General features: G+C 48.4%; 1 protein-coding gene across 1 annotated transcript in view; it reads left to right on the forward strand.

Moving 5' to 3' along the window:
- Positions 1–20,678: 20,678 nt before the first annotated feature.
- Positions 20,679–23,148, forward strand: part of LOC147124584 (uncharacterized) — a 158,111-nt gene continuing 155,641 nt past the window's right edge. Inside the window, exon 1 of the mRNA XM_085989913.1 lies at positions 20,679–20,845. The gene's annotated coding sequence lies outside the window, so the exon portion shown is untranslated. The remainder of the gene's footprint in view (positions 20,846–23,148) is intronic.

The following is a 23,148-nucleotide window of genomic DNA, read 5'->3' on the forward strand; positions in this document are numbered from 1 at the left end:
CGGTGCCCAGAATTGAACACAATACTCCAGCTAAGGCCTAACCAGTGTTTTATGAAGGTTTAGCATAACTTCCTTGCTTTTGTACTCATGCCTCTATTAATAAAGCCAAGGATCCCATGGCCTAGAAATTCAGTGGCCTGCGCCACCAGTTTGTGCCCAAAGAGGGCTTTTGCGCCACTGTGCAAACCTACCGCGATATTTAGCGGGGCGCTAATGGCGGCGTTAGCCAGTAGCGCTGCGCCGCCACCGATGACGTCATCGGTGTGCGCAGCGCCCCGCTGGCCATATTTGGTTGCTGCCGCCTCCCCCGCGCCGGCCGCAAACAGCGACCGGTAGTGGGGCGAGTTAAGGTAGAGGTGCGGCCGGACGCTTTTTTCGGCGGCTGCCTGCCCGCACCTCCTTCCCCGGCCTCCTACACCCACCCCCTCCCCCCCCGCGGCATTGCCAGCTGTTTCCAGAGAGCCCGGCACTTCTCCTTGGTGCCGGGCTCATTTGCTGGCACTCGCGAGCGAGGATCGCGCTGTTGCAGGCACCTCCCCCTTAAGAATGAGAGGGAGGCCTGCAGTACCGCAGGCTGCCGTGCCGCAGCGGGTGGCGCTGCGGCACTTTACACGCCGATATTCAGTTTCAGCGCCCCAAGCGGGGCGCCAAAACCCCCGTTTAGCGGCCGGCTTCCACTTGGGGCGCTGAAACTGAATTTCCCGCTGGCGCAAGTGGCTCCGCGCGCAGCGGTAATTCAGGCGCCCAGGCGAGCTGGGCGCCCCTAACTGAATTTCTAGGCCCATATGCTTTAACAGCCTTCTCAACTTGTCCTGCCACCTTCAAAGATTTGTGTACGTACATCCCCAGGTCTCTCTGTTCCTGCACCCCCTTTAACATTGTACTATTTAGTTTATATTGTATCTCTTCATTATTCCTACTTGTTAAATTTTATCTGCCCTGTGTCTGCCCACTTCACCAGTCTATGTCCTGAAATCTATTACTGTCCTCCATGTTGTTTACTACATTTGTGAGTTTTGTGTCATTTGCAGACTTTGAAATTATGCTCTGTATACCCAAGTCCAGGTCATTAATATATATGAAAAGAGCAGTGGTCCCAATAGTGACCCCTGGGGAACATCACTGTATACTTCCCTCTAGTCCGAAAAACATTCACCGCCACTCTGCTTTCTGCCCCTTAGCCAATTTCACATCCACACTGCCATTGTCCCTTTTAATCCCACGGGCTTCAATTTTGCTAAACTCTATTGTGTGGTACTTTGTCAAACACATTTTGAAATCCATATATACATCTACTGCACTACCTTCATCAACACCCTATTAAAGAACTGATGTTCCTTTCAAAGGAAAAAGTTATTTCAAGTCCAACTTAAAAAGTTACTGGTGCCCAAGAGATTTTCTACTATGAACATCTTTAAAAATAAAAGCTTATGTCTTCCTGCCCCCAACCACACTTGTGTAGACAACTGCATTAGGGTGAAGTTGTATAGACAATGAAGACCTCTTTAAAAATTGGCCAGGCTTCCTGCTTTTGATCAGTATTTGAGACGGCAGTAAAGAATGCTAATCTGCAGGTACTATAGGAGTTGAATATGATGTCCCTTATGATCCCTGCTGACACTCTCTAGTCTCCTACCTGAATAATGACTTATTTTATGAAGTCTAGGGTGTTGACTTTATTTGAAGATAAATTTTAATTCTTCATTCAGTAGTCTTCACAGACCAGCATATCTGTTTAGGAGAAAGTTGTATAGGGACACTTTAAGAACTTACTGTAAATCTCATGACCTCCCCCTGCCCCCCTCAAGCACCAGATCTACAAAAAAAAAGTCCCAAGTCAACTGGAAATCAAGAACTCATTGGCAGATTTGTGTGTTTGGGAGGGGGGAAAGAAAAGCATTTGGCCTTGTGACTGGTAAGTCGTGCGCTGATAGATATTAAAAGTTCTGCGGCTGATTGAGTGTTCGCTAATACTAGTACTGTGTCTGTATGACTAAAGCATCTCCATGTTCATCTAGGGATATAAATGCTAAATTCTTATGTGATTAGCACTAGGAAACTGGCCATTGTAGTTTTGACTACTTTGAATGGGAAATTGAAATGAAGACTCATTTTCTGTTATTTTATAAATATAGATGCATTAACCCAGCATAAACCATCTGTATTGTTGGTTTCCCATCACAAACCAAATCCCTATCAACTAACAAATGATACAAATATACAGAAATAATAGGACAGGAAAAGATGAGCTGGTCTATCAAGTTTTGTCTCATACTGTCCTAATGCAAATTATGCACCCCATGCTCCCTAATTGCCAGCCAGCCAGGAACACAATCCTATCCCCTAAAAGTGATCAAAAAAGTTCCAGTGGCTGGGAGACGCATCGGGTCACCACCAACCCCTGCCCCCCCCCCCCCCCCCCCTCTCATAACCCACCTGCCTTTTATACACAGTGATGTCAGCCACAGTTAGGAATTTGTATCAAATCTGCATAAGCTAGTATCTTTGTTTCCTCGGTTGAAAACATAATGGCCCAGAAATTTGGGTCGGGGGCTTCCCGCAGGTGTAAGCCCCCGACCTGCACTTACCTTGCGCGCCGGCTGTTGAGCTGTGGGCCCCGGTGGAATTCCGATCCGGGGCCTCGTCCAGCTGCCGGCGCGCAGTGCTTGCATATCCCAGGGGCACAGTTAGTTCAATGCGTCCCCTGGGATCACGTGGGCCATGGAAAGCCAATCGGAGCAGGGAATGCCCCATTCATAAGTTTGACAGGAAGAGCTGTCAAAACTTATAAATACTACGGCCCCAAAACATCACTAAATCTTCAAGTAAATTTAAAAAAAAACACATTTTTAAAATAAACTATAAATTACATGAAATAACTATTTTAAACAATTAAAATTTTTGAAAAGAATAATTTTATTTTCTAACGGGGCTAAAAATAAACTTACCTTGCTTTAAAGTATTTAAAAATAATAAACCTGTGGAAAAAATGTTTTAATTTTAATTAATTCACCACTTACCTTGTAAAAAGCAGGCCTTATGCCTGCTTTTTAAATGTGTAACTTCTGCAGACTTACCCTCCCGGGAAAACCTGCAAAAAAAAAACGAAGTTCGATGCGCACGCGCAGCCTCTCCTGCGCACTGCGTTCGAACTCTGAACCCCTTCTTTCAGGGGAACGGAAGTGCTGGTTTCCCGCACATGCGCAGTGCATGCAGGAAACCGGCACTTCCATTGGGCCTATGGGTGAGTACCCTGTGCGTACTCACCCGCGGAGACCCGAATTTCTGGGCCATTATTTCCTGACGTAGCCTAGTTTTGTGCTTACAGAATTTATACTTATGCGACCTGGTCCTCCCTAACCTATCTTAACTGAAATAGCCTATCCTTTAATTATTTTTAAAGACTTCATTCAAATCTCTACAAAGTCTGCCCTAGCTGGAATAAAAATCCCCAACTCTCTAAGCCTGTTGTGGAAATTCAGGGCTTTTAACCTAGGTATTATTCTAGTGGCCCTCTTTGCAATCTTTTCCAGGGGCGCAGGGCCTCTATCACCCACCATGCAAGGGGATCAAAACTGGACACTATTCCAGAAGAGACTTAGCCCAAGATTTTATACAGGATGTTATATTTTTTGTTTTGTATTTGGTCATTCTGGTAATACTTTTGTTTGCTTTTGAAATAGCCTTGCGGCACTGGTTGTTGGTCTTCAGAGATTCATGTACTATGACACCTAAATCTTTCTCCTGCTTAACAGCCTTAAGTTTGCAAGTCTGCATGGTGTACATGTGCTTGGCATTAGCACTACCACATGCATATCTATACTAAATGATATCTGCCAGACATAGGTCCTTATATAAGATGGGAGAATGGGCCTAACAGCCACACAAATCTTTGTATGATCCATGAACTTGTGGGACAGTTGTATCACCTTCATCCTAATCATTGATAAAGATGGTGGAGAGTAATGGCCCTTACCACTAGTTAACCATTCCTACGCAGAAGCACTGCCATTAATAACAACCTTCTGCTTACGAGAATGCTAACAATTCCATATCCAACCCAAATTATGCCTGCTATTACTATAGCATTCTATCTTACTTATTAGCCCTTGTCAAAAGGTATACAATGTCAACTGCATTATCTACGTCCATCAACCTAGCAACTTCCCCAAATCTGCTACCATTACAGCAATTGAGTTAAATATGCAACTGTAAGAATGGCTAGATTCCTAACTAAAGGACTGAGGTCGAGTCAGTTTATCAAACAAACGATGTTTAATACTAATCAACAGAGTTTAAAACGAAAACCCAGGAGAACTACATTACAGGATTGTACTCTTTGCTGGCTCCACGAGGACTGGCTAGGGCGGCTCCCCAACCTGACGTCATCACGTTTTCCCGCCGCTAGAGGATCACGTGATCAACGTGATGACGTCATCGCGTTTGGTCTCATTCTTAAAGGGACTGCGCTATGTACATGCAATGATATGAACAAAGATACAGATTCATTCTGTAGCTAATAATTTGTTAAAGATAATTATGTACATTAGATCAGAGTCCCCCTGGTGGCTCCGCCACATGCGCCCCCCCCCCCCCCCAGAATTGTCTTTAACAGTAAAAGTCAATCGACTAGGAGGTCTGACAAGCCTGTCATAGCGACTCCTGTATTCTTGGAGTGGACGTTGTTGAACAGCGGGCGGGCTGGCGGACGGAAGCCTTCGGTCTGGCGTGGATGCAGCGGGAGGTCGACCACGTCGTGGTGGCTGTGCAGTCTCTACTGGCCGGTCGATGTCCAGGTGTGCCGGTTTGAGACGGTCAATGGATATGTGGTCAGGTTTACCACCAATGTCTACAGAGAAACTCTTGTCGCCTGTCTCCAGTACGCGAAAAGGCCTGTGTAAGGGGCCTTGAGCGGATCCCTATGGGCATCATGACGAATTAATACAAATTCAGCATTCTTCAGCTCCGCTGGTACGTGTGAAGATGGAAGACCGTGATCCGAAGTTGGGGTAGGCGCAGAAGCCCTGGCTGTTTCCCGGTGGCTGCTGAGTTCGGCTGCGGACCACGGCTCGGTTGGAAGCGGCAGGAAATCTCCCGGTACGCGGAGTGGCTGGCCGTACACGAGCTCCGCGGCGGACGATTGCAGGTCCTCTTTGGGTGCCGTGCGGAGACCCAACATGACCCACGGAAGCTTATCCACCCATCCGGCGCCTTGGAGGCTGGCCCTCAGCGATGCCTTTAACGATCTGTGGAAACGTTCGCACAAACCGTTTGCTTGCGGGTGATAGGGCGTGGTGCGGTGAAGTTGGTGCCGAGACCCTGGGCCAGTGTTCCAGAGCTCGGAAGAGAGCTGTGGACTGCGGTCTGAAGAAATGTCCGCTGGAACGCCGAAACGTGCAACCCACAAGGAGAGGAATGCTCTGGCGACATCAGCGGACGTAGCAGACGCCAGAGGAACTGCCTCTGGCCATCTAGTAGTACGATCGACCATGGTGAGGATGTGGGTGAACCCCTGCGACAGTGGAAGCGGCCCGACGAGGTCCACGTTGACATGGTCGAATCGACATTCTGGTACTGCGAACGTGGCCAATGGGGCCTTAACGTGATGTTGCACCTTAGACGTTTGACAGACGATGCAGGCGTTAGCCCAGTCGCGAATATCCTTACGCATTCCTCTCCAGACGAACTTAGCCGACATTAATTTTTGAGATGCCTTCACGCCAGGATGCGAAAGCCCATGTATGGCATCGAAAACTTTGCGGCACCAGGCGACTGGAACGATCGGGCGGGGATCTCCCATGGAGACATCGCAGAGTAACGAGGTGCCTGCAGCGTGGAATTGCACATCGGTCGGTTGGAGGCTAGAGGTGTCGGTGCGATACGCCTGTGTTTCAGGGTCAGATGCCTGATCAGTAGCCATGAGAGCATAATCGATGCCCAGCTGGACCGCCCGTACGGTCGCGCGAGAAAGGCAATCAGCTACCAAGTTGTCCTTGCCAGCTACGTGTTGGACGTCTGTCATGAATTCTGAAATGAAAGTTAGCTGTCGCTGCTGTCGAGCCGACCACGGTTCAGCGGTCTTGGCCATGGCGAAGGTCAGTGGTTTGTGATCTACAAACGCAGTGAAGGGACGTCCTTCTAACAAAAAACGGAAATGGTGGATAGCCAGGAACAGCGCCAGCAACTCCCAGTCGAAAGTGCTGTATTTGCGTTCGTTGCGCCGGAGTTGGTGGCTGAAAAATGCCAGTGGTTGCCACATCCCGTTGACCCACTGTTCCTGCACAGCGCCTATGGCATAGTCGAAAGCATCGGTGGTAAGGGCGATGGTGGCACCTGGCAGAGGGTGCGCCAACATAGTTGCATTGGCTAGAGCGGTTTTGTGTTGTCGAAAGCGTTGTCCATTTCGACCATCCAGGCTATTGTATCCTTTCCGGCCTTGCCTTTGAGGGCCTCGTAGAGGGGCTGCATGAGTCGTGCTGCCTTGGGCACAAAGCGGTGGTAGAAATTCACCATGCCCAGGAATTCTTGAAGAGCCTTGGTGGACTGTGGCCTTGGGAATGCCGTAATTGCTTCGACTTTTGACTGCAGCGGAATTGCGCCCTCCGAAGTAATGCGGTGGCCCAAGAAGTCAATCTGTTGTAGGCCGAACTGACACTTGGCCGGGTTGATTATGAGGCCATGTTGGCTGAGGCGCCGAAAGAGGGTGCGGAGATGGCAGACGTGTTCCTCTTTGGTAGAGCTGGCTATCAGGGTGTCATCAAGGTAGACAAATAAAAAGGGAAGATCCCGCAGGACCGAGTCCATTAGTCGTTGAAAAGCCTGTGCGGCGTTCTTGAGCCCAAATGGCATCCGTAGAAACTTGAACAGTCCAAAGGGAGTGATGACAGCCGTTTTCTGGACGTCCTGCGGGTGTACGGGAACTTGGTGGTAGCCACGGACGAGGTCGACCTTGGAGAAGATTGAGTTTCCCACCAAATGGGCGGAGAAATCCTGTATATGTGGGATCGGGTACCGATCGGGAGTAGTGGCGTCATTAAGGCGTCGGTAGTCCCCGCATGGCCGCCATCCACCGCCGGGCTTCAGGACGATGTGGAGAGGCGAGGACCAGGGACTATTCGACCGGCGAATAATCCCCAGCCGTTCCATCGTGGCAAACTCTGCCTTCACAGCCGCGAGCTTGCCGGTTTCCAGGCGCTGAGCTCGCGCGTAAACCGGGGAGCCAGTCATAGTAATGTGGTGTTCGACACCATGCTTAGTGGCCGAGGAGGAGAAAGTGGGCTTGGTCAGCTCCGGGAATTCACCTAATAGGCGAGTGAACTCGTCCGGCGAGGGCAACGCGCAGGAGACAGTGTGCGACGTTGCAGAACTGCGGAAGCAAGGGACGGAGTGGAAGGTGGCCGCGTTGACCAATCGATGATTTCTCACATCCACCAAGAAGCTGTTGGCGCATAAGAAATCCGCGCCGAGGATGGCTTGCGACACCTTGGCTGTAATAAATTCCCACTGAAACTGTTGCCCGCCGAAGCACACCTGGGACCCACCGCTTGCCAAAGGAACGAATGGCCCCGCCATTAGCTGCCACGAGGGAGGGGCCGTGCATCCCAAACTGAATATCGAGTGCTGAGGCAGGAAGGATGCTACACTGCGCCCCGGTGTCGCATAAAAAGCGCCGGCCTGAGAGGGAATCTGTAATGTAGAGGAGCATCCCGGAATTTCCAATCGCCATCGCGGCCGCGGAACGTCCCTCAGACTCGGTCCTCCCCTTCTGGAGTTGCTGCTGGTGTTGATGTCGGTCCTTTTTTTTAGGCGCGAAACTGCAGGGAGGGCGGCAGCCTCTGGCTTTCGCGCCGAAACGGGCGTGGTAAAAACACAAGCCGGGGGATGGAGGCGTCGGGGCGGCGTTCGCGGGGGAGGGGTGCCTCGTGTCGGCGCAGGATTGCTGCGTGACCACATAAATCGTATCTGCTTCTGCAGCCAGCGCTGCGCAATCTGTGGCTTCCGATCTGGCGAGGGCAGCCTGAACCTGCTCGGGTAGTTGACTCAGGAATAACTCCCGAAAGAGGAAACATTGTGGTTCTGAGCCAAGGAGCGTGAGCATCTGGCTCATTAACTCAGTTGGCTTGGAATCGCCAAGCCCGGGCAAAGCGAGTAGCTGGCGGGCACGCTCCGCCTTCATGAGCCCAAAGACCTGTATTAACCGCACTTTAAAGAGTATTATACTTGCTGTCAACCAGGGGGTTTTCGAGCAAGCTGATGATCCGTGAGGCCGTGGAGCTGTCGAGTGCGGAGACCACGTAAAGGTAACGGGTCTGATCCGCAACAATGTTTCGGAGATCGAATTGTGCTTCTGCTTGGACGAACCAGGAGGCCGCCAGTTGTTCCCAAAACTGTGGGAGCTTCAAAGCCACGGAGTTCGCTTCCATGTTTCATCGCGCTTCGCTTCTTCCGCGAAAATTGTTCACGAAAATTCGGGGTCACCACTGTAGGAATGGCTAGATTCCTAACTAAAGGACTGGGGTCGAGTCAGTCTATCAAACAAACGATGTTTAATACTAATCAACAGAGTTTAAAACGAAAACACAGGAGAACTACATTACAGGTCTGTACTCTTTGCTGGCTCCACGAGGGCTGGCTAGGGCGGGTCCCCAGCCTGACGTCATGACATCATCACGTTTTCCCGCCGCTGGAGGATCACGTGATCAACGTGATGACGTCATCGCGTTTGGTCTCATTCTTAAAGGGACCGCGCTATGTACATGCAATGATATGAACAAAGATACAGATTCATTCTGTAGCTAATAATTTGTTAAAGATAATTATGTACATTAGATCAGAGTCCCCCTGGTGGCTCCGCCACACAACTCCATATATACCAATGAGCAGATCACTAAGGCCCAACCACCTCCTTGCGACTTTCAAAAGTACTACCATTACTGAGTCCCCCCATTGTTACCATCCTGGAGGGGTGGTGTCACCATTGGTCAAAACCTTAACCAGACCAGCATATTGGCAAAGTGGGTATAGAGTAGGATAGAGGCTGGGTACTCTGTGATGAGTGGTGTAATGTATTATCCTATGGTTTGTGTTAGATCCGTGGTTCAGTGGATAAATAATTACACGGATGCTGTACATAAACAAATAACAGGTCTTTACTGGAGAAGGGTAATCTCTAGACTGGGGTACAGAGGCATGCGCACAGCTTATATACCAGTGTGGTTACTGCCGGTACTACAGTATACAGGAGCTGTAAAAAGTAGTTCTGACTTAAAGCACATACACTACAATTCCTCCCTTTTTAGATTAATAATACCCCCTTAATATTCAAATAACAATTACATTTTTACATGTACATTCAATAACAAAAGTCCATTTATAGATTCAGTCTTTGGGGCGGCGCCTTTCCAGAGGTTCTTGTTCTTGGTGCAGAGGCGATTCTGACCCCCTTTCATCAGGTAGTTCATCGGGTTCCACTGCTACTGGGCCTGAAGTAGATGCTGTCGGTATGTCGGGTTCATCCCCAGGTACTCGAGACGCATTCCTGTGATGCTAAGATCTGATCGACGTGGCGTCTCACAATGTTCTCCCCGACATCTACTGTGTACATTAATGGCCCCTGCCTTGTACATATCGTTCCGGGTTGCCACTTCTCTGTTCGATAGTCCCGGGCCAAGACTGGTTGCCCTACATTGAAGCTCCTTGTCGGCTTCTCGTTGATGTGCTGGAATTGTTTGTCCTCAACATTTCTTCGTACATTTGGTCTGAGCAAGTCCAGGCGAGATCTCAACCTTCGGTTAAAGAACATCATGGCCGGGGTCTGGTTGGTAACTGCATGTGTCGCGTTTCGGTAGGCTAATAAGAAATTGTCCATCTTATGCTGTAGTGGAATTTCCTCATCGCACATGGCCTTTATCGCCTTCTTAAAGGTTTGTACGAACCTCTCAGCCAATCCATTGGTGGCTGGATGATACGGGGCGGATGTGTAATGCCTTACCCCATTCCTTTTCATGAATTTTTGGAACTTGTCGGACACAAACTGTGGTCCATTATCAGAGCAGATCTGCTCTGGCAAACCGTTTCTGGCAAATATGGTCCGTAGGACTGCAATCGTTTTCTCTGTAGTGGTTGAAGACATCTTTATCACCTCAGGCCACTTTGAATGAGCATCCACTGCTATTAAGAACATTGAGTCCATGAATGGACCAGCGAAATCAATGTGCACCCGTTGCCATGGAGAGGAGGGCCACTCCCATGGGTGTAGAGGGGCATGTGGTGGTGCATTTTGGACCTTCTGGCATCCTAAGCAGCTCTTAGTTAGGTCTTCGATTTGTTGATCGATTCCCGGCCACCACACATAAGCCCTAGCAAGGCTTTTCATTTTCACTCCCCCCAGATGACCTTCATGTAGCTCATTTAGCACTCTCTCCCTTAACTTGGGTGGAATCACCACTCTGGATCCACACATCACTGTCCCCTGGCATACTGACAGCTGTTCTCTTCTGGATGAGAATGCTGGCAACAGTGAGTCGCCATGTGTTGGCCATCCCCTCACCGTCAAATCATATACCCGAGACAGCGTCGGATCATTGCGGGTCTCCTTCTCTATATCCGCGTTTGTTACTGGCAATCGTTCAATTATCGACGAATAAAATATCTCGATAGGGTCCACTGCTGGTGCTTCCTCCACAGTAGGCAGTGGCAGACGCGATAGCCCATCAGCGTTCCCATGCTGTCTCGTGCCTTTATATTCTATTTCATATTGATTCGCCCCTAGAAACAGGGACCATCTTTGTAACCGCTGTGCAGTCATTACTGGCACGCCCTTCTTAGGATTAAAGATGGAGACAAGTGGTTGGTGGTCAGTCAGCAAGGTGAACTTCTGTCCATGCAGATAGTGGTTGAATTTTTTTACTCCCCATACTAGGCTGAGGGCCTCCCTGTCAATCTGGGCGTAGTTGCGCTCGGCTGAGGTTAGTGACCGAGACGCAAAGGCTACTGGCCTCTCCAACCCGTCTGGGAATTTGTGCGACAGCACCGCTCCAATGCCGTAGGGTGATGCATCACATGCCAAATGAATTGGTAGTGCTGGGTTGAAATGGGCCAACACCTCTTTTGATGTGATCAATTCTTTACACTTCTGGAAAGCTCGTCTACGTTCGTCATCCCACTTCCATGGTACCCCTGTTTGCAGTAGGGTGTTCAGCGGGTGTAATACCGTAGACAAATTTGGTAAGAACTTGTGGTAATAGTTTACCAGCCCGAGGAACGACCTCAGTTGTGACACATTTTCTGGTGCTGGAGCCTTGACTACTGCCTCAATCTTGTCAGGGGACTTATGTAACCCCTCTTCATCGATGACGTGGCCGCAATATGAGATCTGTTTCTGGAAAAACCCGCACTTGTGGCGATTAGCTCGTAGCCCATATTCCTTTAATCTGGCTAGCACCTTCTCCAAGTTAGCGAGGTGATCACCGTCATTTTCGCCCGTGACCAAGATGTCGTCCAAATAACACTGGGTCCCTGGAATCCCTTGCAGGACCTGATCCATCGCCCTTTGCCAGATAGCCGGAGCTGAGGCTACTCCAAACACCAGCCGGTTGTATTGATAGAGACCTTTATGGGTGTTGATCGTAAGGTAATGTTTTGAAGCTTCTTCTACCTCCATTTGCAAGTACGCCTGGCCTAGATCAATTTTGGTGAAGCGTTTACCACCAGATAGCGAGGCGAAAATATCCTCAATTCGTGGAAGCGGATATTGCACCGTGTGAAGGACTGGGTTCACTGTCACCTTAAAATCCCCACAGATGTGAACCTTCTTTGGTTCCCCAGGCGTATTACTCAACGACCTCTTCATTACAGGAATGATGGGTGTAGCCCACTCGCTCCAGTCCACTTTGGACAGTACTCCTGAACGTTCCAACCCTTCCAGCTCTGCTTCAACCGCTGGTCTGATCGCATAAGGCACTGGTCTGGCCTTCAGAAACTTTGGGCTTGCATTATCCTCTATTTTAATTGTTGCTTTTATTCCTTTTAGTGTTCCTAGGCCCTCCTGGAACACTTCTTTTGCGTCAGTTAGCATTTTTGACAGTCGTCCAGGTGTGACGTCGTCATCCTTTTTGGCCTCCACCTTCAGTGCCTGTATGGAATGCCAATCTAAATGTATCTTCCGGATCCATTCACGTCCTAGCAGTGGTGGTCCTCCATTTGGCAATACATATATATCAATTTTAGGTATTTCCTGACCTTTATATGTCACTTTCACCCTTATTTTTCCTTTGGGGTAGACTTTTTGCCCCGTATACGTCTTCAAGACAATCTCTGTAGCTTTCAAGGGTATGTGTGAAAATAGCCGCTTGTAGTCTCTTTGATTTATGACTGTTAGAGCTGACCCTGTGTCCAATTCCATTTCCACTTGGACTCCGTCTATCTTGAGTGTAACCCAGATAGTCTGGTGATCCTCCATTTCGGTTACATTATGTAGTTTCAGACAACCCAGCTCCTTGCTTCCGGAGTCTGTGTCACTTTTCTGCTCGTCTGAACCACTGTCCATCACCTGGTGTACCTTTTTGTACTTCTCCTGTGGAGATTTCTTACTGTTGGTTTTCTTCCCAGACCTGCAGACTCTTGCTATGTGTCCTGCTTTCCCACACTGTCTGCACACTTGGTCCTTGAACCAACAATCTTTTTGGTCATGTGTTGTTCTGCCGCAGCGATAGCACTTCCCTGTTCCATAGGTCATTTCGTTGGTGCCATATTCTTGCGGTCTCCGTTGTATCTCTGCAGCGCCCCTTGCGGCTGCTTCGTGTCATACTGCCATACTGAAAGCTTTGTCCAGCGTAAGGTCCTTTTCTGATAGAAGCCGTTTCTGGGTTCCTTCACTTTGTAGCCCACACACAAACTTGTCCCTTAACGTGTCTGCTAGTCCCGCTCCAAACTGGCAGTATTTCGATAGCTTGCGCAGTTCCGTTAGGTACTCAGCATTGCTTTCGTCTTTGTGTTGGTTCCTTTTATGGAACTTAAATCGTTCTGCTATCAGCAGCAGTGTGGGGTTTAAGTGGTGCTGTAGGATTTCTACTATGCTTTCAAAATTCTTGTTTACCGGCTTCTCTGGGGTTATTAGATTTTGCAGTAACCCATAAGTTTTTGCACCCATGGAATTTAACAGAACCAGTGCTTTATTAGCATCTGGCACTTCATTCGCCCTGCAGTACACCTCAATACGTTCCACATGTCGCCCAATCTTCGACTTCATTGTCGAACGTAGAGATACTGCCACTCTTCGGCATCCTTGGTTGTGCATTAACTATCACCAATGGCGCCTCCCGCGCTTCCCCTTCTTCTCCGCTGGCACAAAATGGCGTCTCCCATGATTTCCTTCCTTCCCGCGCTCGCCCGTCTTCTCCGCTGCGGCTTCGCAAAATGGCGTCTCCCGCACTCTTCCTTCTTCTCCGCGGCTCAATGGCGCCTCCCGCGCTCCCCCTGCTTCTCCACAGCTCAAAGGCGTCTCCCACGTTCTCCCTGCTTCTCCGCGATTCAATGGCGTCTCCCCTTGCTTCGCCCCGCGGACCCTGATCAGCCCGTGATCCCTGGCTGTGCTCTGCGCGTTCTTCCCTTGATATTTGTCGACGCCGCTCAGTCTAGAACCCGGCTGTTTCTTACCCTCTCTCTCTCCGGTTTGCAGTATTTTTCCTCGACGCCGCTCGGTGATCAACCCCCGGCTGCGCCCTGCTCTCTTCACCCTCTTCTTACCCCATCGACGCTGCTCGGCTCTCTCTCTCTGCCGTCGGTCGGCTCCAGCCGCCGCTGCTCGGGAAGGGTCTGCTCTGGACCTGTCGTCGGTCTCTTACTGCTCGTTGTGGCTGGGTAACCAAACCCGGCTCTCCAGAGCCTCCCCAGCGAAGTTGGATCTCTGCCTGACTGCTGAGCGGTTGCTCGCGGTCGACGCCCGTGTTCCTGGACTCGACTATTTTTTTTTTTCTCTTTTATGTTGCAGGTAGATTCGCATCGACACTCGTCGCCACTGTTAGATCCGTGGTTCAGTGGATAAATAATTACACGGATGCTGTACATAAACAAATAACAGGTCTTTACTGGAGAAAGGTAATCTCTAGACTGGGGTACAGAGGCATGCGCACAGCTTATATACCGGTGTGGTTACTGCCGGTACTACAGTATACAGGAGCTGTAAAAAGTAGTTCTGACTTAAAGCACATACACTAGTTTGGTATGAGCATGCTCAGTTCCCTCTGGCCTAATAAGCAAGCACATGGACTAGCAATACATTGTGTCTCTGTCCTTCCATGATCCCTAAAAATTACTTTGGGATCCCATCCTTGTCGCCAAAATGTAATATACTTGGGTAGAAAAAATGAAGGTCAGAGATGAGTTGCTAATCCATGTGCTTGTTTGTTAGGCCAGAGCGAACTGAGCATGCTCATACCAAACCACGTGATAATACATTACAAGTGGCTCATCCTCTGACCCCTTAAAGCCTCTCTATCACCTTCAAGGTGCAAGTTATGAGTGATGAATTACTCACTACTTGCCTGAATGGATGCAATTGTAACAATGCTCAAAAACCTTACACCATCCAGGACAATGCAGTCCACTTGACCAGCATTCCTACCATTGGACTCCATATCCATCCTTTCCACTGCTGATGCACTGTAGATGCAGTATGCTTCATTATATGTAAAAGCAAAGTTCAGATTTCCAGCATCCACAGTATTTTGCTTTTGTATCAGTGTTTAATTCACTGCCACTTCTCTTCTAAGAATGCCCACCTTGAAGAAGTTCTGCTCTTCTCTCCGACGGGAATTCCGTTTGTCTCGCTAGTTCTGACGAAGGGTCACCAACCTGAAACGTTAACTCTGTTTCTCTCTCCACAGATGCTGTCTGACCTGCTGAGTATTTCCAGCATTTTCTGTTTTTATTTGCTTCATTATATGTGTTGGATCTCCACAGTACCTGCAGTACACATTTTTTTATATCAAAAAATGCAAACAAAAATTAGCATTACTCCCCCAAAGTAATTACAGACCTGCCAAGGCAAACTCATATTGCTTTAACAATTACATTTTAATGGCTGCTACTGTTAAAAATAAGCACTTACTACATTTGAGGTGCCTGCTGTACATGGTCCATGTACAGCAGGCACCTCAAAGCACTGGAGAGGTACCACCAACACTGCCTCCACAAGATCCTGCAAATCCATTGGCAGGATAGGCGCACCAACGTCAGTGTTCTTGCACAGGCCAACATTCCCAGCATCGAAGCTTTGACCACGCTCGATCAGCTCCAATGGACGGGTCACATTGACCGCATGCCCGATACGAGACTCCCAAAACAAGCGCTCTACTCGGAGCTCCGGCATGGCAAGAGAGCCCCAGGTGGGCAGAGGAAACGTTTCAAGGACACCCTCAAAGCCTCCTTGAAAAAGTGTAACATCCCCACCGACACCTGGGAATCCCTGGCCCAAGACCGCACAAAGTGGAGGAGAAGTATCCGGGAAGGCGCCGAACACCTCGAGTCTCTTCGCCGGGAGCAAGCGGAAGCCAAGTGCAACCAGTGCAAGGAGCGCACGTCAACCCAAGCACCCCACCCAGCCGCCCCTTCAACCACCGTCTGCTCCACCTGTGACAGACTGTAGGTCCTGTATGTAACATTTGCATATTGAATTTCATTGGCCCGCAGGCATCTGTAAGGAATACCTATTATATTCACATGTGATCACATGCTGAGTTGTCATTGGCCTGCGGGCATCTGTAAGGGTCCTAACTCCATCTTGTCTACACTATACTGCTGTGAGAAAGTTCACAGATCTGATGCTTCATAAAAGAGTTTAAACTGGATTACTCCGTTGTCCTGCAATTTATTATTTTTGTACAAAGTGTGCAAAACAAGACATGGTGTCAGAACAGGGATTTGAAATGGACATCGTTGGAGCTCCCTTACCTCGAATGAATTGGGAATCTTTGAACTTACATAGAGAATGGCGCAAGTTCAAGCAACACGTGGAGTTAATGTTCTCGGGTCCGTTGAAAAGCAAAGGGGAGGAAGAAAGATGCAGCTACCTACTCCTGTGGATCGGAGAAAAAGGGAGAGACATTTTTAACACATGGTCTCTCCCTGCAGATGAAGCAAAGGTACTGAAAAGTTATTTTGACCATTTTGAAGCATATGTGATGCCCAAGACAAATACGATATTCGCTAGGTACAAGTTTCAGGAGAAAGTACAAGGAGCTAGTGAGTCGTTTGAACAGTTCGTGACTGAGTTAAAACTACTGGTAAAAGACTGTGAATATTCAGATAAAGATGAGATGGTCAGAGACCGCATCGGGTTTGGAATACATTCAGCTAAAGTGAGAGAGAAACTTTTGAATGTTGGGTCCGGGCTAACGCTGGACAAAGCTATGGACATAGCTAGATCACACGAGATAGCCCAAGCACAGTTGAAAACCATAACCGGTGCCACGAACAGCTCGTGTGAACAGACAGTGCACACAGTTAATAGACACACACCAAAGAACACCGCCCAGAGAGCGTGTTTCAGAACAGAAAGAACAGAGAGAGTTGTAAAAATGGGCGACACAGACATAAAACGCTTCAAAAACTGTTGATATTGTGGAAACAAGATGCACGGGGAAATGGTGCAATGCCTCGCCAAAGGAAGGCAATGTGCTACATGTGGTAAACGGAACCACTTTGCTAAAGTTTGCAAGACTGTTTTTGGAAAAGCAGTAAACACAGTGAGTGACAGCCAAATGCCAGATAGAGAGCCAAATGCAGAGGAACTGTTTATTGATTCTGTGTCACAGAAAAAACAGATTTCAGGGACTGAGCAAGCCTATGCCGATATTGAGATAGGAAAACAGGGCAAAGAGCTTAAGTTTAAACTAGACACTGGATCTCAGGTTAATGTAATTCCTCTGAGTGAGTATCACAGCTTGAAGGATGAGTGTGAGCTACAGCCCACCTCACGCAGACTGACCAGCTATGGGGGTGAGCAGCTCAATGTAAAAGGCACATGCATGATGAAATGCAAGTACAAAGAAAGCGACATGATGTTGGACTTTTACATTATTGACACTCAAGCACCTCCAGTGCTAGGTCTAAAGGCATGTTTAGACATGGACCTCGTCAAGCTAGTGCTATCATTGACAGCACCAGTTGAGAAGCAGACAGTCATGGAGGAGTTTGCTGATGTTTTCAAAGGAATCGGACTATTCCCAGATGAATGCACTATTCATCTTGACCCAGCAGCAACCCCTGTGGTTTGCCCACCAAGAAGGATACCCCTTGCTCTACGTAGTCGCCTGAAGGAGGAGCTGCAGAGCATGGAGAATACAGAAATCATCGTCCAGGAAACAGAACCGACAGAGTGGGTCAATGCGTTAGTAGTGGTTGAGAAACCACGTACAGGCAAGCTCAGAGTCTGTCTCGACCCCAGAGATTTGAACAAGGCTATCAAACACCCTCACTACCCTCTACCAACGCTAGATGACATCACATCCAAGCTAGTGGGAGCACGTTACTTCAGTGTAATTGATGCACGATCAGGTGGACTATCAAGCTCGTGGAAGAGGCATCTAAGCTAACAACGTTCAACATACCATTTGGATGCTACCGATTTCTGCGTTTACCATTTGGTCTTATCTCAGCTCAGGATGAATTCCAGCGGAAGATCGACGAAACCTATGAAGGCCTCGACGGAGTAGTCACAATCGTAGACGACATCCTCATCTATGGCAGGAATAGAGAGGAACATGACAGGAACCTCCGTGCGATGCTACAAAGATCACGGGAGAAAGGTATCCGGCTCAACCCTGAGAAAAGCATAATCGGATCCACCGAGATCAGTTATTTCGGGCATCGCCTCTCAACTGATGGCATTAAGCCGGATCCAGAGAAAATCTCCGCCATCAAGAAGATGGAGCCGCCGAAGAACCGTGCAGAGCTAGAGACAGTACTAGGCATGGTTAACTACTTAGCCAAGTTTGCCCTGAGCCTCTCTGAAACCAACGCACCCATGCGTCAGTTGCTCAAACAATCCAATGAGTTCCTGTGGGACAAACAACATGACACAGCATTTCAGAAAATGAAAGACCTAATCAGCAGAGAACCAGGACCAGTTCTTGCCTACTTCGACCCCAACAAAGAGCTCAGACTTCAAGTGGACGCGTCAAAGTACGGACTAGGCGCAGTATTACTGCAAGAAGGAAAGCCCATCGGCTACGCTTCCAGATCTCTCTCAGACAGTGAAATCAACTATGCTCAAATCGAGAAAGAGCTATTTGCAATTCTGTTTGGATGTAAGCGTTTCCACCAGTACATCTATGGCCGACAAGTCATTGTGGAATCCGACCACAAGCCCCTCGAGTCAATCATGAGGAAACCACTAGCCGCAGCCTCACCAACGCTACAGAGAATGATCCTTCAGCTACAGAAGTACGACTTCACAATCATTCACCATCCAGGCAAAGACATTCCTGTCGCAGATATGCTCTCCAGAAAGTCTCTTAGCTACCAGGACAGCAGCCTCAGTGAAGGCATGGATGTGCAGGTGCACATGGTGTACAACAGCTTACCTGTGAGTGACTCAAAACTGAAGGAGATCCGAGCAGAAACAGAGAAAGATGCACAACTCACACTGCTGAGCAAAGTCATACATGAAGGGTGGCCTGAGGAAAGGAGGAAATGCCCTCAGAGCATATCTGAATTCTGGAACCACAGAGACGAACTGTCACAAATCAACGGAATCGTCTTCAAAGGGGAGAAAATCATCATTCCTACCAGTCTCAGAGATGTTGACAAAAATTCATGCTGGACATATGGGCATGGAAAAATGCAAACAAAGAGCACGTGACATTATGTTTTGGCCCGTAATGTGCAAACACATTGAGGACATTGTCGGAAAATGTTCCATTTGTCTAGAACGCTGACCATCAAATGTCAAAGAGCCGATGATACCTCACCGTATCCCAGACAGACCCTGGCAGGTCGCGACAACGGATCTGTTCACATGGAACAACGAGGACAACTTCAAGCCACCAGCACAGCTGTTGATGAGCCGCAGACTTCGCTCAATCCTCCCAAGCACCAACCAGCAGCTGCAGCCAGAGGTCGTCAGCTGCAAGCAAGTGCATGCAAAACGTGTACAGAGACAGCAACACCAAAAGAGATACTATGACAGGTCAGCTAGACTACTGCCGCCGTTGCACAATGGAGAATCCGTCAGAATCCAGGAGCATGACTACTGGAGGCCAGCAGTTGTCATCCAACCAGCTGACACTGAGCGATCGTATCATGTCCGCACCCCAGAAGGACAGGTGTACCACCGCAATCGTAGGCACCTCCTGAACACCAAGGAACAACACCGTCATTCCAATGAGAGGATCAGTTCAACAGAGTGTGATGAACAGAGCAATACACAAAACACATCATACTTACCTGAACCTAAACCTGAACTCAACATTGAGTTCAACAATTTCAGACAATTATCCCTGCCCCCATTTTTCATGCAGTATGACTTTTGCCATTCCCATTTGCAACATTTTATCTTTCCTGCCTCTTACAAAAGTACAAGATGTTCTTTCTACTCCTTCCTCCCCTCCTAACGCCCCCCCCCCGTCTCTGCACCTGCTTAATATCTGTTACATCTCCAGCTTTTTCCAGTTCTGATGAAGGGTCCCAGACCTGAAACGTTAACTCTGTTTCTCTCTCCACGGATGCTGCCTGGCCTGCTGAGTATTTCCAGCATTTTCTGTTGTTATTTCAGATTTCCAGCATCCGCAGTATTTTGCAATTATACTAAACCTGAACCTGATTTGTTGACCAATTCAGGAGCATGCTCAGTTCCATACCACACAAGGTCGGGACGAGAGGTCAAACCTAGAGTTATCCTTGACTTGTGAACTGTCAAAGGGTGTAGGTGGATCGCTGCCCTAAAAAAAACTGTACATCGTTATTGAAACGTTGAGATGTTTTCAGCGCTAGTTAAATGCTGAGTTTACTTATATGTTTATGCTACCGAGAACATTAGGTAGAAGAAAGGTTTAAAAGTAATGCATAACATTTTTCTTTTAAAAGGGGATGTAACATTTGCATATTGAATTGTCATTGGCCCGCAGGCATCTGTAAGGAATACCTATTATATTCACATGTGATATTCACACGAGATCACATGGTGGGTTGTCATTGGCCTGCAGGCATCTGTAAGGGTCCTAACTCCATCTTGTCTACACTGTACTGCTGTGAGAAAGTTCACAGACCTGTGCTTCATAAAAGAGTTTAAACTGTAGTACTCTGTTGTCCTGCAATTTATTATTTTTGTACAAAGTGTGCAAAACAAGACACTATTGGACTCATCAGTCACCTGAGAACTCATTTTTAATGTGGAAGCAAGTCATCCTTGGTTCCGAGGGACTGCATGAGAAGAAGAAGACTACATTTAAATGATATTACAGCCTATGTCAGTCTGATGACAAATCTCAGTCGTGGCAGACGTTGACACAATTGTAAGAGCTGAAGCCACATGTCCATCAAAACAAAAAGACTGACTTGCTGTTGCAATGCCTTGCAACGCCTGCCACGCGGTGCTCGCTGGGAGTTGTAGTTGGGCGGTGCTCGCTGGGAGTTGTAGTTGGCCGGACTACAACTCCCGTGAGGTCAGGCGGCTCTCGCTGGCTGATGGGATTGGGGCAGGGAGCCAGCAGCAGGAGGAGATGTGAGGTTGGAGCAGGCACCGAGCGTCAGAGCCCACACCACGGTCAGGCTGTGAGAGAGAGGCCGTTCGGGGGCGGGGGACGCTCCCATCCCGCCTGACAACACGTGTGTGGTGGAGTTACAGGTACCGGCACACAGCGTTGACAGCAGCGGGCGGGTCTGACAGGCCCGCCCCGGCCGGAGAGCCCAGGGCTCCGAGTAACCGGAGGGCAGGTCTCGTCTCGGCCCGGCCCGGCCCGGCCCCGAGCGGTATCCGCACCTCGGTATAAAACCTCCACCTCGGACAGATCCAAGTGTGTTTGCTAATGTGCGCGCTAGTGTCCAGTGTGTGCGGTGCTTTAAACACACACACCAGGACCTGCCACCTGGGGAATACGATAGCAAAATACTGCCGATGCTGGAAATCCGAAATAACAACAGAAAACGTTGGAAAAACTCAGGCCAGGCAGCATCCGTGGAGAGAGAAACAGTCACCGTTTCGGGTTGAAACCCTTCTACAGAACTGAGGAAAAAAGGCAGGAAATGGAAAGATTAAAAGGCAGTTTGGGGGCTGGGAAATGGGGGAGGGGATGAGAGAAGAGACATTAAGAGATATTCAAGGTGAGACGAGATAGTAATAGCACAGGTAAAGAAACAAACAATGGCACTAGATGAAGTGAAATGCGCTGGCAGAGTGAAAGACAGCTGCCATGTACCCCCAGCGAGCACCACCCAACTACAACTCCCACATGTGGACATAAAAGATCCCATGGCACTATGTCGAAGAAGAGCAGGGGAGTTATCCCCGGTGTCCTGGCCAATATTTACCCCCCAATCAGCATCACTAAAACAGATTACCTGGTCATTTTCACATTGCTGTTTGTGGGAGCTTGCTGTGCGCAAATTGGCTGCCACATTTCCAACATTACAGTGACTACACTTCAAAAGTACCTCTGGCTGTAAAGCACTTTAGGACGTCTGGTGGTCGTGAAAGGCTCTATATAAACAGAAGTCTTTCTTTTGGTTGAGGTGTTAAATTTTACTACAGCAGAGTAAGTGTTGACTGCCTATGATGCAATGATGTTCTGTGGAGAATGCCAGTTTAGTGATATAGTCATAAGTCATAGAACATTTTAAAACAAATTGTTTCCAGTTAATTTCATCCTTCTCTAATTTTCTGCTTTTTTTTTGTATATGTGCCTTTGATTAAAAGTTGTAGCTCAGTGGTAGCAGCCTGGCCTCTGAGTCAGACGGTCGTGGGTGCAAGTCCCACTCTAGGGACTTGAGCACAAAATCTAGGCTGACACTTCTGTGCAGTTACTGAGGGAATGCTGCACAGTTTTTTAGATGAGATGTTAAACTGAGACCCTGTCCTCTCAAGTGGAAGTAAAAAATCACATGGCACTATTTCGAAGAAGAGCAGGGGAGTTATCCCTGGTGTTTAACATAGAAGATAAGAGCAGGAGTAGGCCATTCAGCCCCTCGAGCCTGCTCCGCCATTCAATGCGATCATGGCTGATCATCCAAATTCAGTACCCTGTCCCTGCCTTCTCCCCATACCCCTTGATCCCTTTAGCCTTAAGAAATATATATAACTCCTTCTTGAATATATTTAATGAATTGGCCTCAACTGCCTTCTGTGGTAGAGAATTCCACAGGTTCACCACTCTCTGGGTGAAGAAATTCCTCCTCATCTCTGTCCTAAATGGCTTACCCCTTATCCTTAAACTGCGACCCCCTGGTTCTGGACTCTCCGGCCATCGGGAACATCCTTCCTGCATCTAGTCTGTCTAGTCCTGTTAGAATTTTACAAGTTTCAATGAGATCCCCTCTCATTCTTCTAAACTCCAGCGAGTATAAGCCCAATCGACCCAATCTACGTCATTCATATGTCATTCCTGCCATCCCAGGTATCAGTCTGGTGAATCTTCGCTGCACTCCCTCCATGGCAAAAACATCCTTCCTTAGATAAGGCGACCAAAACTGCACACAATACTCGAGGTGTGGTCTCACCAAGGCCCTGTACAACTGGAGCAAGACATCCTTGTTCCTGTACTCAAACCCTCTCGCTACGAAGGCCAACATACCATTTGCCTTCTTAACCGCCTGCTGCACCTGCATGCTTACCTTCAGCGACTGGTGCACAAGGACACCCAGGTCTCGTTGCACTTCCCTTTTTCCCAGTCTATTGCCGTTCAGATAATAATCTGCCTTCCTGTTTTTGCCACCAAAGTGGATAACCTCGCATTTATCCACATTATACTGCATCTGCCATGCTTCTGCCCAATCACCCAACTTGTCCAAATCATACTGGAGTTTCTCGGCATCCTCCTCATAGCACACACGCCCACCCAGCTTTGTGTCGTCTGCAAATTTGGAGATATTACATCTAGTTCCCTCGTCTAGAGCATCATTAATATATATTGTGAATAGCTGGGGTCCTAGGAC

This window comes from Somniosus microcephalus, chromosome 1 (genome assembly GCF_052327205.1).
Source record: "Somniosus microcephalus isolate GS21.2 chromosome 1, FLI_Smic_1.0, whole genome shotgun sequence".
NCBI classification, from domain to species: Eukaryota; Metazoa; Chordata; class Chondrichthyes; order Squaliformes; family Somniosidae; genus Somniosus; species Somniosus microcephalus.